The sequence below is a fragment of the Zonotrichia albicollis genome, chromosome Z (assembly GCF_047830755.1).
Source record: "Zonotrichia albicollis isolate bZonAlb1 chromosome Z, bZonAlb1.hap1, whole genome shotgun sequence".
Lineage (NCBI taxonomy): Eukaryota > Metazoa > Chordata > Aves > Passeriformes > Passerellidae > Zonotrichia > Zonotrichia albicollis.
Genome location: NC_133860.1, coordinates 78,425,052 through 78,441,692, shown reverse-complemented (window position 1 = coordinate 78,441,692; position 16,641 = coordinate 78,425,052). Strand labels below are relative to the sequence as shown.

Genomic DNA, 16,641 nt, shown 5'->3' with positions numbered 1-16,641 from the left:
TAGTGGAATGGTGATCTCAATTAGCATTTCAACCAGCTTTCATACAAATAACAGATAAGTACATCAGGTTAACCCCAGATTTGGGTGGCCGACAGTTGTGCTCCAGGTTCAGAATTCTCCAGATGAAACTTGGGGCAGTGCTGGCCAGAGACACCACATGGTTTTGCATTTCACTTGAACCCTGGGACATATTCTCCTAAGCAAGGACAAACCTGAATCCTAAGCTAGGGCTGCAGGTGGCCCTGTGGGTTTGCAAAACCCACCCTGATCCACCCCAGATGAGCAACTGTTGCCATATCAAGCAGAGAGATGCCTGACATTTAATATTGTTTAAAGCTAAACAATAGCTTTTCTCATTCGGCTATAGATTTTGTGTGACTATTTCACCCCCTTCAGCCCAAAAGCTGTTGGGATTTTACTCCAGTGACCCTGTATGAATGTAATCAGTCTTAACAGATAGTGACATCTCTCTCTGGAGGAAGTGTAAGGATCAGGTTCAGGTTGTTACCCACAAGACTGAACCATGGAGAAAACTCAAAAGGGCAGCTCCTTAAGAGTGGTAAGTCCTTGCAGTCAAGCTGAAGGGAACTGTGTGGCTATGCCTTGCCACCTCATCCCTTGCTGGAAACACCAAAACCTCCAGCTCCTTGAAACAGTGAGAATTGTCTAAAATATGAAAAGGCAGCAAAGCACACACAGTTTTCATCAGTCAGGGTCCCCATTTGTGCTTGTCAAGGTAACCCTGCCAACATTCACCTGCTTGAAGGGTGCCTGAGGCTCCTCCTCCCAGCTGAAGCCCTCAGGATGTGAGCAAGACACACCAGCAGCAGCTGAAGGCCCTTTTTCTGCTGCTTGCAGCAGTTCTTGAGCAAGGGTTTGTAGAGACAAGGAGGTCATTGTATTTGCAAGGGAATGCGCGAGCTCAAGGCTGTCACAGAAGTGGGGCTCACAGGCAGAGATGGGGCTGTAGGTGGGTTCAAAACAAAAAAAAAAACAAAAATCAGGCTTAGTCCCTGGCCTTTTCACCAGTGTAAGGAAGCACAGCCTCACGGGACATTACTCCAACATTTTCCTAGCACTGTTTGAGAATAAGTGATTGCATCAGCCGTGGAGGACTGGGGAATTGGGCCATGAGTTAGCACAAGGTTAAAAAGACTGTGCAAATAAAAACTTGCTTTCAGCACAAAGGACATCACAGTTCAAGGCCAGAAGCTTCTCTCTGTTGTTCTGGAACTAATTTCAAACATGAATCAGAAGTCTAACATGGAGAGGTTACTGTCAATAACCCCTTCCTGAGAGTGCCTTGTTTAATGAGATGTTTAACTGGGTGATATGAGAATGAATTCATAAGCAAGTGAGGGAAAAGGTCCATTGCTTTCTTTTCTCAGTAAGGAAGGAACAAAGGAAAAAAAGGAGACTGAACCAAGGGAGAAGAATAGAGGAGATGGACAACAAGTGTAAAATAAAGAAATTATGTGAGCATGCACACAAAAACAAACACTTTACCCAAAGTCAGTAGCTAGCCATCAGGAAGATGAGCATGTGCTGCTAATAATGAAGATCCCTGGCAAATTCTTGCAGGCAAGGGTGAATGATTTAGAACCCCAGCCCCAGGGGAGCTCAATGTGCAACTACAAGACTTAGAAAGTCACTTTCTCCACGGCAGCCCAGCCAGACAGCACACCTCAGCAGAGAGCACTGGGATGGCCATTGTAAATCACCCTGTACAGCAAGATCATCTGTAATGTTCTTAAGCCTGAAGAGCAGAGCAAAATCTCAGCAATTTCAGGCCACCAAAACATCTCTGCACAGTATTCCTTCCTCAATCCTGTCATCATCAACACATGGTTAACGAGAGGGTTCAAAATCTCAGGCCTGGATCTTATACAGATGTTTGCTATCTGTTTCCTGTCAAGGCTCCCACTGATATCAACAAGCGAGGAGCTCAAATACCTCTGTGGAGCTGAGCCTTGGAGTGCAAGACAAATACGTGGGAAGGATAAAGGCACAGAGAGAGCTGTTTCACAGCCTCCAGGCGGCTCTAAATTAGATGAAGGCATTGCTCCAACTCTGAGCCAGCCTTTGGAGATGCTTCAGCAGCCCACATCTGTGTTACAGAGCTTCACTGAGGACATTCACAGTGAGCTCCCAAGGAAAGACCCAGTGTTCAAGCAAAACACAAGTTGCCTCAGAGTGTCAGGACACAGGGTCTGAAATTTCCCCACTTTTTAATTTTTATTTTTCCTGCAGGGAGTCTGCTCATAGAGCTGGTACAAAGAAGCCTTCTAGGCATGGAAGACTCACTGCTTTGTGTAGGCACAAAGGAGGAAACAGGACACTTCAGGTATTTATTTTAAAAGTCTATCATGCATTTGGATGGCTGCTGGTGCCAAAACTAATCATGCTAGTGGAAGAGGTACAGAAGCAGAACAAGCAAAGCATGGAGAGCAAGTAAAAGGGAAGGAGCCTGGAATGACAAGCAGGAAAGGTAACTCTAGAGATCAGAGGGTTTTCAATGTGTTGCACATGCTGCAGCCTTTTAAACAGCATATTATGGCTCCTGAAACATTTTAAACAATATAACATGGTTCAAAGGTTTAAAAATATGGCATGGCATCTCCAGTGTATAACTCTGCTGGAGCCAGATAGTGCATGCTGCCCTCACAAATTGAGAGGAAGAGAATTAAATTTAAAGAGGAAACAAAATGCTCATTTTAATCACCCATTGTCCTTTGAGGATCTTTTTCTGTCCCCTTCATAGTGTAATGCAGAGTAACAGGCAATTGCCGTGTCCCCAGCTGATAGTTAGGCTGCCCAGGATCCCAGTGTTATAAACTCCCTATTTTCTCTGCCCTCTTTCACAGATGCATCTTCATACACACTGACAATTGCATCAGTGCCATTACCTTTGGAGAGAAAAGCCTGAAAAGTGAAATCATTCGTGGCCAAAGGCAACATAATCAGCTGTTCTCATTACTTCCAGAATACATGGGGTTTCCATGTGGAGAAGTCACAGAGGTGCAAAGGGCTGACTAATGGAAGAGCAGAAGATGTGGGCACGTGAGGCATTTGCCTCAGGATGAGGAAGTGTGGCATTATCTGAACCACTCTGCACGTGTGCACATGGAAATCATCCCTCCCTGCTGTTTGGTGTCCTTCCAGAGATGAATCCCACCCACAAGACATTTAATGGACTCTTGCAAGGGGCTTCATTAACTGAGGCTTCAGGGCATCCAGAATACTTTGTGCAGGCCCAGGTAAGTGAAGGGATTAAATTATACTTTACTTTGCTAAGCTGTCTTTTACCCAAGTATGCTCCCAAGTAAACTGTCTTTTACCCAAGCCATCTTTTTACCCAGGTATAAATTGCAATGGGTGCAAACTGCAAACTGTACTGCTTTGAGAGGAAGGGGAAAAAAAAGAGGTAATCACCACAAATTATACTTTTTCAAGTTATCATCATCTTTCACTGTCTCTGTCAAATTGCTCCTCAAACACAGCAGTCTGTGAAGCCACCTGATTCCTCTGCTTGCCTTTTTTTTTCCCTTCCTCTCTTTGTACTATTTATACTTCTTGGATAAAATCTGCACTTTTGCATATCTCAGCCATTTCAAGGGCTGAGATGATGAACTGCACTGTTTAGTCCTTTCCATCACAGTGTCACTAGTGGTCATGTCCCTGATTATCTCTAAGGACAATGCATTCAATAATAGATTCAATCCAAATCTGTCTATAATTATGATCAAGGATGATATACTAAGTTATATATGTGAAGGAATGGTTCATTTTTCAAGCCTACATGTTGTTTTCCAAATTCCTTGTAACCTTGGTCTGCAACTTCACCAAACAGTGAATGTGACTTTTCACTAAACTGATTTCACCTCTCTTAAAAAAAAAAAAAAGAACAAAAAATAAAAGAACAAACCATCCTTACACACATACATTTCACACACTTTAACTTTTTTCCTACTTTTACCATTTCGGGGATGTTGGTTTTCTCCTGGGCTTTAGACAAAACAAATTCAGTTCCCTGTAAAGCTCACTTAGTATCTCATGTGGGGTTTTGGGTGGTGAAAGGAAAAGAGAAATCTGCTCTGAAAAGAAAACTCTGCTCTTTGAGCTCGGTCTGTGCTCAGGACTACTTCAGTGCCTTTAGGAAGGCAGGTAGAGGTCTGTTATTTCTTGCTTGGACCTTTAAAATTCCTCCTTTGCTCCTTGCCTCTGCTGGGAACAATTTCACTGCAATTACTGAAACGAAGTCCCTGAATTCCACTCTGTAGCTATTCACATGACCCTCAGTGTTTTGGACTTGATTTTTCTCCAGTTTTCTCCACAACAGGAAGAGTTGTGAGGAAATTTTCCTCAGTCAGTGGCTTCAGGTTTCTATTAAAAACTTTTGCTACTTGTAACACTTCTCAAAAACCTTTAAAAAACAAACCTAGCATTGGAATTATTCAATCAAATGGTATTAAAAGCACAGATTATGCTTTAGAAACCACTTACAAAGAAGGTTTTTACAGATCAGTGAGGACGCTAGTGAGGAGGGGCCCCTGATATGAATGGAAACGTTTGTTTCAATCCTCATTTATCTTAAGGCCCGGGTGCTTTCTGGACAGTGAAACATTCTTCTCCTCCCTGCACTTGGAAAAGTGAGGATCAAGTTGCGAGAGAGTGCCCTTGAATGCTCAAGTAAGGAATTTGCTAAGTGGCCTCCTCAGCCAGCACAGCTCCCATGCTAACGGTGGCTTCTTAATTCCCTTTGCCCTTGGCTGCAGGATTACCCATCCTTTCTTATCACCACCAGCTGAGCCCCCACACTTGCATCCACCCACAAAACCATGTCCACTTCTCATGTTTAAAATGCATGCCACTTCTCCACCACGCTAAAATTTTAAGCCAACCTTGATAAGGATGTAAAAAAGAACCCCACAGTTTTGTGAAGGTCCCAGTGTTCTTAATTTTATATTTTTTTCCCCAGGGCTGCTCAGGGATCCCTGGAACTGCATGTTTGCAAGGGGTTGCTCCAGAGTGCCTGGATTCCACACACCCCTGCACTATATACAGGATAATGGGTTACTAATTGTCACTGAGGCCACCAGTCACATGGATCTGGAATCCACCTAATATTTAAGGAAAGCACAGGAAGACATTGGAATGTTTTGGTCTTCTTACAAGCAAGTATTAGATGGGCTAAATCTATTTAGCCTAACTAAATCTATTTTAACCTAATTAAGTTATTCAGTGCAAACATGGGGTCCCACAGAATCCCTTCCAAAATCAGCAGTGATACTCTTTAAGAGAAGCAGAGCCCAGTCCTTGGTGAGGCAGTGGCCTCCGCAGCTGTATCAGACACCAGATTTGCAGCCCTGTTCTAAACCCCAACTTCTGTTGATGCTTGTGGAATTTTGGCCAGAGCGAAGATCACAGTGTTTGCCCTGCAACTTGCACAGCTAGCTTGAAGCTTTTCTTCTTCCTGCCATCCAAAGCTTCTTGGGATTAGACAGGACTGATATTGATGTATGAACATCTTAAAAGGACTGTACATAGCTTCCAGGCTGAAGACTAAACATTGCTGCATGAAACAGATTTTGGCAGTGATTCTATAGGATGAACCTAATCAGAGCAGACAGATTACAATACATGGTAAAGGCATGGAGTTGAAAATAAAAAAAGGACTTGCTCTGCAGTATTGCATAATACATTCTGGAGAAACTAGAAAACCTTTTAGAGCAGCTGGGACAGAGGGAAATGAACCATTTGTTCCCAAGTGAAATAAACAAAAGAAGGAAATGCTCCAAACTGTCTCCAAACTAGGAAAGGAATGGTGGTGAGAAAAGTGACCAGAGCCTGAACAAAGCTTTTCACATTGTCCAGCTCCTGACAGTAGCTCTGTTTCAAGTGCACAGGCCCATATCTCCTCATCCCCTGGTCAGTCCTGGTGAGCCACAGAGCTCTGCAAGGGAATGCAGCCCTTGGCAGACATCACTGGATGCCTGCAGTGCAGCACCAGCCAACACAGCTGCTCTGTTTTTCAGTCCTGGTATGTCATCTGATGAAGGAAAAAAAATCAAAGCAACCCCTTCTTGCTCCAAATCACCTGCACTGCTCTGGATGTGACCAAGAAAACATTCCAGACACCTGAGATGAGTTTGGCTGAGGAACATAATTTTCAGTACAAAAAACCCACACAGCAAAGTTCAGACAGAGTGGAAAGACCTGCAAATCAGAAGAAGGAGAGAACTCTCTGTGGTGTTGACTGTGAAACATTAAACACAGTCAGTCATATCTTCCTTGCTTATTTTTTTTGTCACCAAAATGTGACTGTTGGATTTTTTTTTTTCTTTTGTAGATGACAACCAACACCATCAAGAGAGAGAGCACAAAACTGACTCCTGGTACCTGTTTGACAAGAGTGTGAGTTCTTCACATCATCCCTCTCCTTTTAAGACTTAAAGTTAGGGACCATTCTGACATTTTGATTCATGTAAGGAAACTGCTAACTTGAACTCGAGAACCTGAAAGAAAGCCAAGCAACCATCTTGTCCAGGCTTGCTGCCTTTATAGAGCATCTCTCAAGATTTTATATTTCTGACTTAATGCCAGTACTCCTTTGCCTTTTAAAACAGAACCCAAACAAGGTTCTTGTTTCAGCAATAGCACTGTGAGTCAGTCTGAAACTCTAATCATGTTGCCTTTCTGGGGAAGTCTTACTGAAAACTTAGGAGATAAATTGTTCATTCTTTTGTACAGCCTTGTATTCAGAGCCAGTGAATTGAGGCAGAGGGACAATTGTGGCAATTCACCCATGCATCCTGATTCTCATTTATTCAGTCTCCTTCTCAGCACAGACTGGAAAAGCTCAGTTCCCAAGGTGAGCAGCTAAACCACTGGGCATGCCCTGAGAGACACACCTGGAGCACTTGTGAGTGGCTGCCTGCAATAACACCTCCTGATCTCTCTTGGAAATGCACTTAACTCAAATCAGACCTTTCTCTTGCACACTTCTGGTCAGCAGGCTGCTCCAGAACCTCCTTCAAGCACTTAAGCATCTTCACCTATTTTCCAGAGGAAAAAGAAAATCTCTACAGTGAGCACGTAGCAATTTCTACCTGTCTTAGTTCAGTTCTTTGTTAAAAAATTGCCTCCTTCAACTATCCCCCGCACACCCTGCCACACTTAAATTCAACAGTCATGTTCCCTCTTTTGTGTCATCCCCCTAGGAGGAGCAGATTCATGTTCTTGAGTTTCTGGATTTAAAATAAACTGCATGTCCAGAGCTGTGCACATGTGTATGATGGTGTGTTCTCCCTTCTTACTGGTTCTGCAAGACTGAACTGCTGGGACTGAATCTTCTCATGAATCCTAAAGCACACATGAGGATTCCCTTTAGCCCTTGGTTATTCTGCAACAGTTTGCTGAGCTGGGAGTTGCACTTCACCTGTTCCTGTGCCAAGGCAAAGGAAGAAGGTAAACACATTTCAGTGGCTGGGAAAATTAGACCCTTCTTGACCTGGCATTTTCACTCTGAATGCAAGGACTGTTCTGCTTGCCTAAATTCCCATATTTTTCCACCTTTCACGAGGAAATAGTGCAGTTCAGGCAGTTGAGAGAGGCATTTGGAGGAGGAACAATCAGAAGAGGGTTTCATGTTGCAGTGGCTTCCTGAGTGAGAGGAGACAGGCATGGGAAATAATAACTCTGCTGCAATGTCAGGGCCGAGGAGATTTCTATTTCCAATTTAAATGTAATTTTAAGAGCTCTTTGTAGCAGCAAGGGTTCACTTCAAGAACCTGGAGGCTTAGTACACAAATTGTGTAGTCCACAAAAAGGTTCCCATCAATTTCAGGGCGACGTGCCTTATGAATGTGTGCTCTTATGCTGCAATCAGGAATGAGGGAGCACTTTAAAAATGCTGGTGCTGTGCAATATTTATGGGGTTTTTCTTCCTGCATCATTCAGTTCTTGCACTCTCCAGGCAATTCCAAGAGCTGCTCATCTGTAGATTGTGATGCTTGGTTTTCTTCAGGGATACCAAAAGAGAGACTGGTAGGGTGATCTTAGGAGCATGGTAAGAAGGTAAAATCTGTATTGCTGGGGTTTGACAGTCTCAGGTTGATTCAAAACAAATAAAGAAAAACTTAATGGTTGAACACTAAAATAACAGACTGCCCACAAATGCAATGCCCTGTGATCTGATATCCTGCAATTCCTGTAGCCTTCAAAAGGTAAATATGTTCTCACCATACTTCCCCACATAATGTTTAGAAATCCTCACTGGTGTTTTTCACAGTGATTAATTATGTTGAATTATCAGATGGACTAAAAAGGAAAGGATTTTTATTCTGGAAGGACAACTCACTGGCCAGAAAGAAGGAGAAAATTAAACACTCTGCAGGCTTTTCAGCTTTGAATATCAACAAAGTTCTTCTAAATAAATTCAGTAGTAGGAGAGAAAGACAGACAGACAGTTCTGAGAAAATGCTCAATCTAATATGTGGTTGAAAGTTATCCAGTCTGGAAAGGGGAGAACTCTCCAGACCAAGAGGGGTCAAATTTGCAACTCAAGTGATGTCCCAGTTTTTCACACGTGCAGCAGCATTCACTTGATTTCCATAAAATATCAAGTAGCTGAAGCAACATTCACAGCACATCCTTGCAATCTGCTTAAAGCAGGATTTCTGAAATCTAGTAGACATGAACTCTAAAAGTTGATACAGAGTTCCTCCACTCTATCAATGCTGGGCTGCCACCAGCAAATATTAAGAAAACATGTAAGGAAATGCCATCTTTGCTTTCACTCTTGGCATCAGAGCAGTGAAATCCAGACATGTGGAAGCAGAGTGTGAGGCTGTGTTTCAGTGTCTCTCCAGCTGCATGAAAACCCTGGTTTGCTCAAAGAGCCACCCAAGGGGATAACTCACTTTTTTCTTCAAACATTTTTCTGTGTTTTTATTACTGAAGGGGAAGTGCTGCAGGACTTATTTAGGGAGTGATAGTGTATGACAGATTAAATATGAGCTCACAGTGAGAGACTGTAGCACAAAGAGGCAAATACCATACTGGGATGTGGAGCAGAATTACTTGCAAGACTACAGAGGTAATAATTCCTCCATACATAGCCCTGGTGAGGCCCCTCTTGGAAAACCGTGATCAGTTTTGGGCAACTCAATATAAAAAGGAAGTCAATAAAATAGAGTGACTACAATGAACAGTGATAAAGATAAGAGGGTTGGAAGGTATGATGTATGAGCAAGGGAACCCAACTTACTAAACACAGCTGAAAGTTGGAGGAAAGGAAAGGGCAAGGGGAGTAGGGACATGACAATGCCAAAGTATTCATAGGTGGCTGGAAAACTTGACTGTGTCTGTAGACATATTTCAGAGATAGTGAGCAAAAAATGTAATTTTTCATGAAGAATTTTAAAATAGGTTTAAACAATTCCCTTGCTCCTCCTCATCTTATATATATATATTTAGGTTATGGGAAGGAACAAAGTAATTTATGGAGGGGAAAAGAAAAAAAAAAAAGGACATTTTGGAGAGAAAATAAGATTTACTCAAACAGAAAAAAAAAACAAAGAAAAAAAACTGGAGTGCACAGCTCCAAGTAGACATTCACACAGGTTCTCACACACTAGCATATTTTGTCCCCAAGAAAAAAAATCCTTCATGATGTGTTTCCAGCCAGCTCTAATCAAAGACTGACATCCAAACTTCACCCTATCCTTAAAGATTAGATTTTTCTGGGTAACTTTATCTCAGTGCTCATGTGGCAACTCTCAGCAGCCTTGTGTCCATCACCACACAAGGCCAGCACTGTGCTTGGGAAGGTTTCCTTCTGGATGGGCTGGATGAGCTCCACCTGGGCTGGTGGTCAGGGAAGAGCAGCTGGCATGGCTCTAAAGCAAGGAGAGCTCTTAGATTTCAACCTGCTGAAGCCCTGACCTGCTTGGGTGTCTGCAAGCACTTGGACTAATGTAATTAATAACGAGGTGGCTGAGCCTGCCTGGGGGTGGAGGTAGCAACTGGAGCTGGAGTGAGAAAACTGACAGAGCCAGCCCTGCATAATTCAGACAGAGGTGGTTTGGAGCTGGGGAGTACAGAAAAATGCTCTTTTTGCACTGTTCATTCCCACTCATGGCTTTGCATTAGCTCAGCTGCACACCTGCAGTTAATACACGGAGCTGTCTTCTGGAGACAGTCTGTTTTATGATGTTGTTTGCATAGTCCTTCCACCAGCTTGCCTGTTTCCTGGCAGTTCCCCCTTCCTTCAACATCCTAAAAAAAAATCTGGGGAAAAAAATAATACACTAGAACCAAATTAGTTGTTTAACCAATTTCTTCCTTTCTCTCTCTCTCTCCATTTCTTTTTCCAGGACAACTAAGAGACCTGGACCCTCCCGCTTTGACTCAACAATATCTTTCTCCTTCCAACTATTCTTCTTTAGACTTGAAGTGTGCTCTGCTTATAAATCTTCTACAGAAACTGGTGTTTGCTTTTTAAACCTTTAACTCCAAACACCATTCAGCTTTGGAATTTATTAGATTGCATTTATTTTCACTGTATATTCTTATAAGTTATCCTGACCATCTTCCCAGTCCTTCTTCACTCTTTGTTGCTCATGAAATCAATATTCTTTTGTAGCTGTTAAACAGATCCTCATCTCTAAAACAAATAATCTTTTCACTTTCTTACTTCACTCTTAGAGTAGAAGTTGGGTTCAAACCTTGTTTCTTACCAATTTTTTTTTCAATCAGAGCAGAAAAGATGGCCAGAAAGAGACACTGCCACCTCTTTTGAATTAACCCTTTGGTGCTGGCCAAGTCAATAGGATGCTTTCCCTGCACAGTAAGCTGTGATTAGGCAGGAGCCTGACACAGAGGAGCTGTGAAAGCACTGGGAACCCTGGAGCAAAACCCCTCCCTGTCCCAGTGCTCTGAGCCCTGTGCCAAAATCCTGGCTCAGCTGTCAGCTCAACTCCAGCCCTGCCTTCCTCAGGGGCTGTTTTGAGAATTGTAGGCACCTGAACCACTGCTGGGAGAAATTGCGCAATGGCTTCACAGCAGGATGAGTCCCAGAGTGCTCCCTGTGAAATTACATACTTTTAAACTTGAAAAAAATATATTATTTAGAGGTGAATGCTTTTTCTTTTCCCTCTGCAATAGTTAGCGTTGATTTTATTTGCCCTAAAGGAGCAAGGATGCAGGAAAATATTGCCACCCATAAGCACTGTGGAAGGAAACTGCAGCAGGTTTGTTGCAGGATGGAAGCTCTGTTTAGGATCCCTGTTGCCTCCATGGGGATTCTTACCTGTCTATACATCCTGACTGATGGAAAGGGGAACTGCCAGTCCTGACTCAAAACTACACAGCCAAAACCAGAGCTTTTGTCTGCATCTGCATCAGCTGAGAAACACTGAAACACTTCCCTTTGAACATGCACAGAAAAATAACATCAGTGCTCTTACCAACACTGAGATGCTCTAGGTCTGTAAAAAGCTGCATCCCAGAGACATCTGAGTGCCTATCCTGGACTTTGAACCCAATTGTGATTTCTTCTATACTCAACCAAAATGTCTTATTCTCACTCAGGCACCTATTTCTGGCTGTGCAGACATCCAGCAGATTACATCTGCTTTGGGTCCATATTTTGTCTGCTGCTCAATGAAGCCTCACTTGCAATAAAATTGGGTCATTCACCCACTCCAATTCCACAAAGGCTGAATTTGGTTAAAAAACAAACTAGAGATAGGTGCAAGTCTAATGGGAATTCAACTGAGAATCTCCACCTTGGCTAATGCTGGATGGAAACTATATGAAAAGCCACAATAAATAATTTTGATATTGTCAAGCAATGATTGCACTATTTGATAAAGGAGTATTTCCCTTTTTTTAATCTCGAAAGGTAATCAACTACTAACATTACTAAGAGAGATTATAGTATCAAAAAACTTCCATATTGATTTACTTTCAACACAACAAACAAGAAAAAAATTAAACCCTGCAATACTGTTAACAGTGAGTCTGACAAAGCAGAAGTCAAGACAATAACTCACTTTCCCCCATTAGCATGGCTGCAAAGTTAAAACTCCTGCATGGAGATTTTATCAAATTTCTCAGTTTGGTTTGCATATTTAGCTCAGGCACACACTGAATGTGGAGGCTCAGAACGTGGAGGCTCAGAACTGACATTACATGACTGCTTGGAAGTCCAGCACTGCTGCCAAGAGATATTGTGCTCAGGAGCCTGTCTAATACAGAAAAATTCCAACATCCTTTTAGATATTATATACTTCATTGACACCCAGAATTACAACCTAGTTGAAAACAAGTCAGAAACCCCAAGTTGAATGTTCTAAGAATCCCATTTATACATTAAAAAAAATAATCTCTGGGAGGAAGGAAAGAAAATCCCCCTCCCCAGTAACCACAGCAATCACGTCGACAGAAACATGTGCAACGGGCAGGGAACATTTTGAAGGCACAAGCCCATTAGCATTCTGGTCAGGACTGAGTTTATTAGGCATCTCTCCAGCCTGGGTAGCACTATGGAGGCTGTGTGCCTCGGGGGATGTCAGCTTAATGAGGTGCCCTGGCAGTGGAGGGGATGTGCACCTGCTGCTTGGGGCCACGTGATGGGCAGATGTGGGAGCAGCAGAGTCAGAGCTGCCCATTTCCCATCTTCCCAACGCCCACGGGGTGGACAAGGGGTGCACAGTCTGCTTTAGCTCACCTGTGGGCCTGGATGATGAAAGAGGGTTTTTTCTCCTTTCTCCTTTGGTACCCAGTTGCAAGGAAGTTGGCTGGACACAAGCGTGAGCTTTCAGGTCCTGGAATCATGGAATGGCCTGGCTTGGAAGGGGCATTAAAGGTCACCCTGTTCCAACCTCTCTGCCACTCATCTGACCAGGCAGCTCAAAGCTCTAGAAGTTATCAGTGTCCACCCTGACCTTGATCACTTCTAGAGATGCGGCATTCACAGCCTCTGTGGCCTCTGCTAGGTTCTCACCACTGTCAAGGTGAGGAATTTCTTCCTAGCATCCACCCTAAAACTTCCCTTTACAGTTTAAAACCATTGCCCCTTGCCTGTCACTGTCTGTTTGTATAAAAAGTCCTTTTCCCCTCTTTTTCTAAGCCCCCTTCAGGCACTGGAAGGTTGCAGTGAGGTCTCCCCAGAGTCTTCACTTCTCCAAGTGGAACAACCCCAGCTGTCTCAGCCTGTTTTTACAGCAGAAGAGCTCCAGCTCTGTGAGCATCTTTGTGGCCTCCTGAGGACCTGGTCCCACAGGTCCATCTCTCTCTTGTGCTGAGGTCTGCAGACCTGGACAGGCAATCCCAGGGATCCCAAAAAAACCTTCACAAGGGACATAGCCATTGTAGTATAGGGTTGCCAGCCATCAGCTGGGTGAAGCCTGGCACCACTTCTAATTTTATCTCAAGAAGTCCCCAGCCTGGGACTGAGGGGAGCTAAAGAAGGAAAGGAAGTGTCAGCTGTAGCCACAAAAAAGCAAAAGCATTTGTTCCAGGAATACCTCCATAAAGACCACAACAACAAATGATGGATGTTCCAGGAGAGAAAGTTCACAGTGTCCTGGAACTATTTATATTCTTTGATACAAAATAAAATCTGGTGGGGGCCTGGCACAGGCTGCCCAGAGAAGCTGTGGATGCCCCATCCCTGGAAGTATTCAAGGCCAGACTGGATGGGACTTTGAGTAGAAACTCTGTGGAAAAGGAGCAAAGACACTCAAGTACTCTCCACTCTAAAGCCACGACCTAAACCCAAGACCATTCACTTTCCCTCTATAGATCCTGATAAAACATTGAGTTATTTGTAGTTCATACAAGCCCTTCAGTTTATTTAGGGGAGGCCTTCATTGTCCTTAGTTTTTCTATGTGTTATTACTCAAGCTCCAGGTAGAATTTTTTTTTTTTTTTTGGTGGGGGGAGGGATGTGCATTAGCACAGATTTGAAGGAAACATATAGGTGGGGAGCATAATGCTTCCAATTGAAACGCACTAGCAAGCACAGACTACAGTAGTTTAGAGATTAAAAATAGGATCATTTGGATGTGTGGATTTGAATATGATTTATGGATCACTTCCAGAGACATTATTGTCGCTTATCATTCAGATGGCTGTGAAAGTGAAGACTATGTGGGAAATCAAGCAAGAGATACATTGCCTGCAGAATGGGGAAAAACATTAAATCTTGGAGTTGCTGATGCAGCAATTAATATTGCAACCTTCACTGCCTTCAATGCACAGAAGAAAAGGGTAAGTTAGCCTAGATGTCTGCTTCCCATAAATAACTTACCTCAAGACTTAAAGGCAGAGACAGGCTTAAACATTACACACTAAAGGCCCTTTTCCATTTGCCTTGGAGGAAATCTTTAAAACAGGAGCCAGGGGGGAATCAGGAATTTGTACTCAGGGCTCTTGGGCTGCTCCAGCTTACACCTCCAGGTCTAAAAGAATCCAAAAATATCAGGGCAACCACATCTTCAGCAGGGGTGGATGGGAGATGAGGAGGTGTGCTCAGGACACTTGGTGTCTAAAGATCTCAACTAAAGCAGTAATTATAGAAAATTATAGAAGATCACAACTTTGCACAACTGAAATTCAGAGGCAACTCTTTAGACACCAACAATGATATTATTATAGTGATTTGTTTGTTTGTTTGTTTGGGGGTTTTTGGGTTTTGTTGGTTTTTTTTTTGTTTGTTTTTTTGGTTTTTTTTTTTTTTTTTTTTTTTTTTTTTTTTTTTTTGTTGTTTTGTTGTGCGTCTTGTTAGCTTGGTCCAGAGCAGATCACAATTGCCAAATAGAAGGAAGCACTGGTACAGCACTCAAATACCTGGCTTTCCTTAGTTTGCTTAAAACAGTGGGATGATTCCACTGGTTTCAGCAAAACTCACCCTGATTTACAGTGGCACAAGTGAGATTAGGATTATCTCACTTTTTTTTCTGTTTTATGTCCAACACTGTGAGGACAAAAACAAAACCAAACCCTGTAAGTCTGACCAAGTTGCCTGAAATGAGACCTTTAATGTGGCATACCCTTTTTAACGGAAAATAATGAAAGATGTAGCAAAGCACCTTTATTCCTCAAAGCAGCATACAGAGACAAGTAGTTTTAAACACACCTGCAAATAATTATCAGAACAAAATCTCAGGAGCACTTGAGCAGCACCCCAATATCTTTGTCTTCTTAATGGGCTCTCTTTTACTGAGAAAATTATGGCTCCTTACCCAACACTCGTAGTTACTCTTAGTAGCATTTCTTTTTTCACACATGAAACCATAAAGTTCAAATGAGACTTTTTTTGACCTCACACATTTGTTATTTGTGAGATGGTTAATAAAAGTAATTATCAGTAGTCTCTGACAAGTGGAGTGAAAATCTGAACTCTTTGATGTGCAGAGAAAAATTGTGCATGTTCATCAAGAAACTTCATTTCTTTGGAGAGTTGTCCCAATGGCTGCAAAGTTAATAAGTCATTTCCAAAACTGAAAAAGTGGAGGCCCCTGAGAGAGGGAAAGAGACTTTGCTCAAAAATTTCAACTACAGCTGCCTCATAACCAGCTGTGAAGGTCAGAAATTACTTAAGGAATGCATGTTTGCAAACTTTTAATTAAAGAGGCTGAAGGTCAGTGCTAAGAAGGCAATCTAAGAATGAAATACAATATTAAGACTAATTTTGCTTCACTGTAGATTTCCACTGGTGCCACATATTTAGGAGACTGGAATCTGTATGATGGGAATGACAAAGTGAATTAGAACCAAAATTATGGTCATATAATCAACAGTGTGGATATCAGTACTGACCCAAATGTTGTTTTCTGAGCTGCCTCTTCCAGCAAGATCAGGTTTTGCCACACTTTTTCAGTGATGAGACTCAGGGTGGTCACCCCCTTGCCCAGAGAAGCGCAGTCAACCTGATGCCAACCAAAACAAAAAATTCTACCTCTCCCAACAGAATGCCTAAGAGTTTTATTTGAATTAGGGCTGAAATGCTTGGCTGACAGGTAGAAAAGGGCTGTACCACCCAGTACATGAGACCTTCTGGAAGTCTTCCGTCCTCTCCATCTCAAAAAAAAAAAAAAAAAAAAAGAAAAAAAAAAGGAAAGAAAAGAAAAGAAAAAGAAAAGGAAATAAGATAAAAAAATACAGTATGGAAAGTCCTAGTTAGTTCAATTAATTATCCACTGGCCATTTACTTAAGGGACTCGTTACAAATATATCCTCATCACAATGACAGGAAATCTATCTGAAAAGTCTGCAAAAGGGCTATTAATGAAGAGAGTTTCTAATGCCTACAAGCTGAAATACCTTTTCACTCCTTTTGCCAGTAGTTCCTGTGGGTCACTTCTGGGGTCAGCAGTGGTGTGCAGAGTAAAGACTCTGCCAGTGCTGGAGAAGAGGAAAAGAAAAAAAAAGAAGGAAAAAAAGTACTTCAGTATTGTCAATCTTTTATCCTTGAACGATACACTAGAGGCTGACATTTAATACCCTAAGGATATAGATGTTTGAAAGCTGGTTATTGTAACAAAGGAAACCATCCAAACTCTGCAAGACCAAATGGATCAGATAAAGCTGACACTGAGATAAATCTGTTTTACATCCATTCCTGCAAAAGTT

At 42.4% G+C, this 16,641-nt stretch overlaps 1 long non-coding RNA gene across 1 annotated transcript in view; it reads right to left on the bottom strand.

Moving 5' to 3' along the window:
- Positions 1-16,641, bottom strand: part of LOC113459803 (uncharacterized) — a 58,775-nt gene that overhangs the window by 24,495 nt on the left and 17,639 nt on the right. The window contains exon 4 of the long non-coding RNA XR_003381352.2: positions 16,333-16,413. This is a non-coding gene — a long non-coding RNA (uncharacterized LOC113459803). The remainder of the gene's footprint in view (positions 1-16,332; positions 16,414-16,641) is intronic.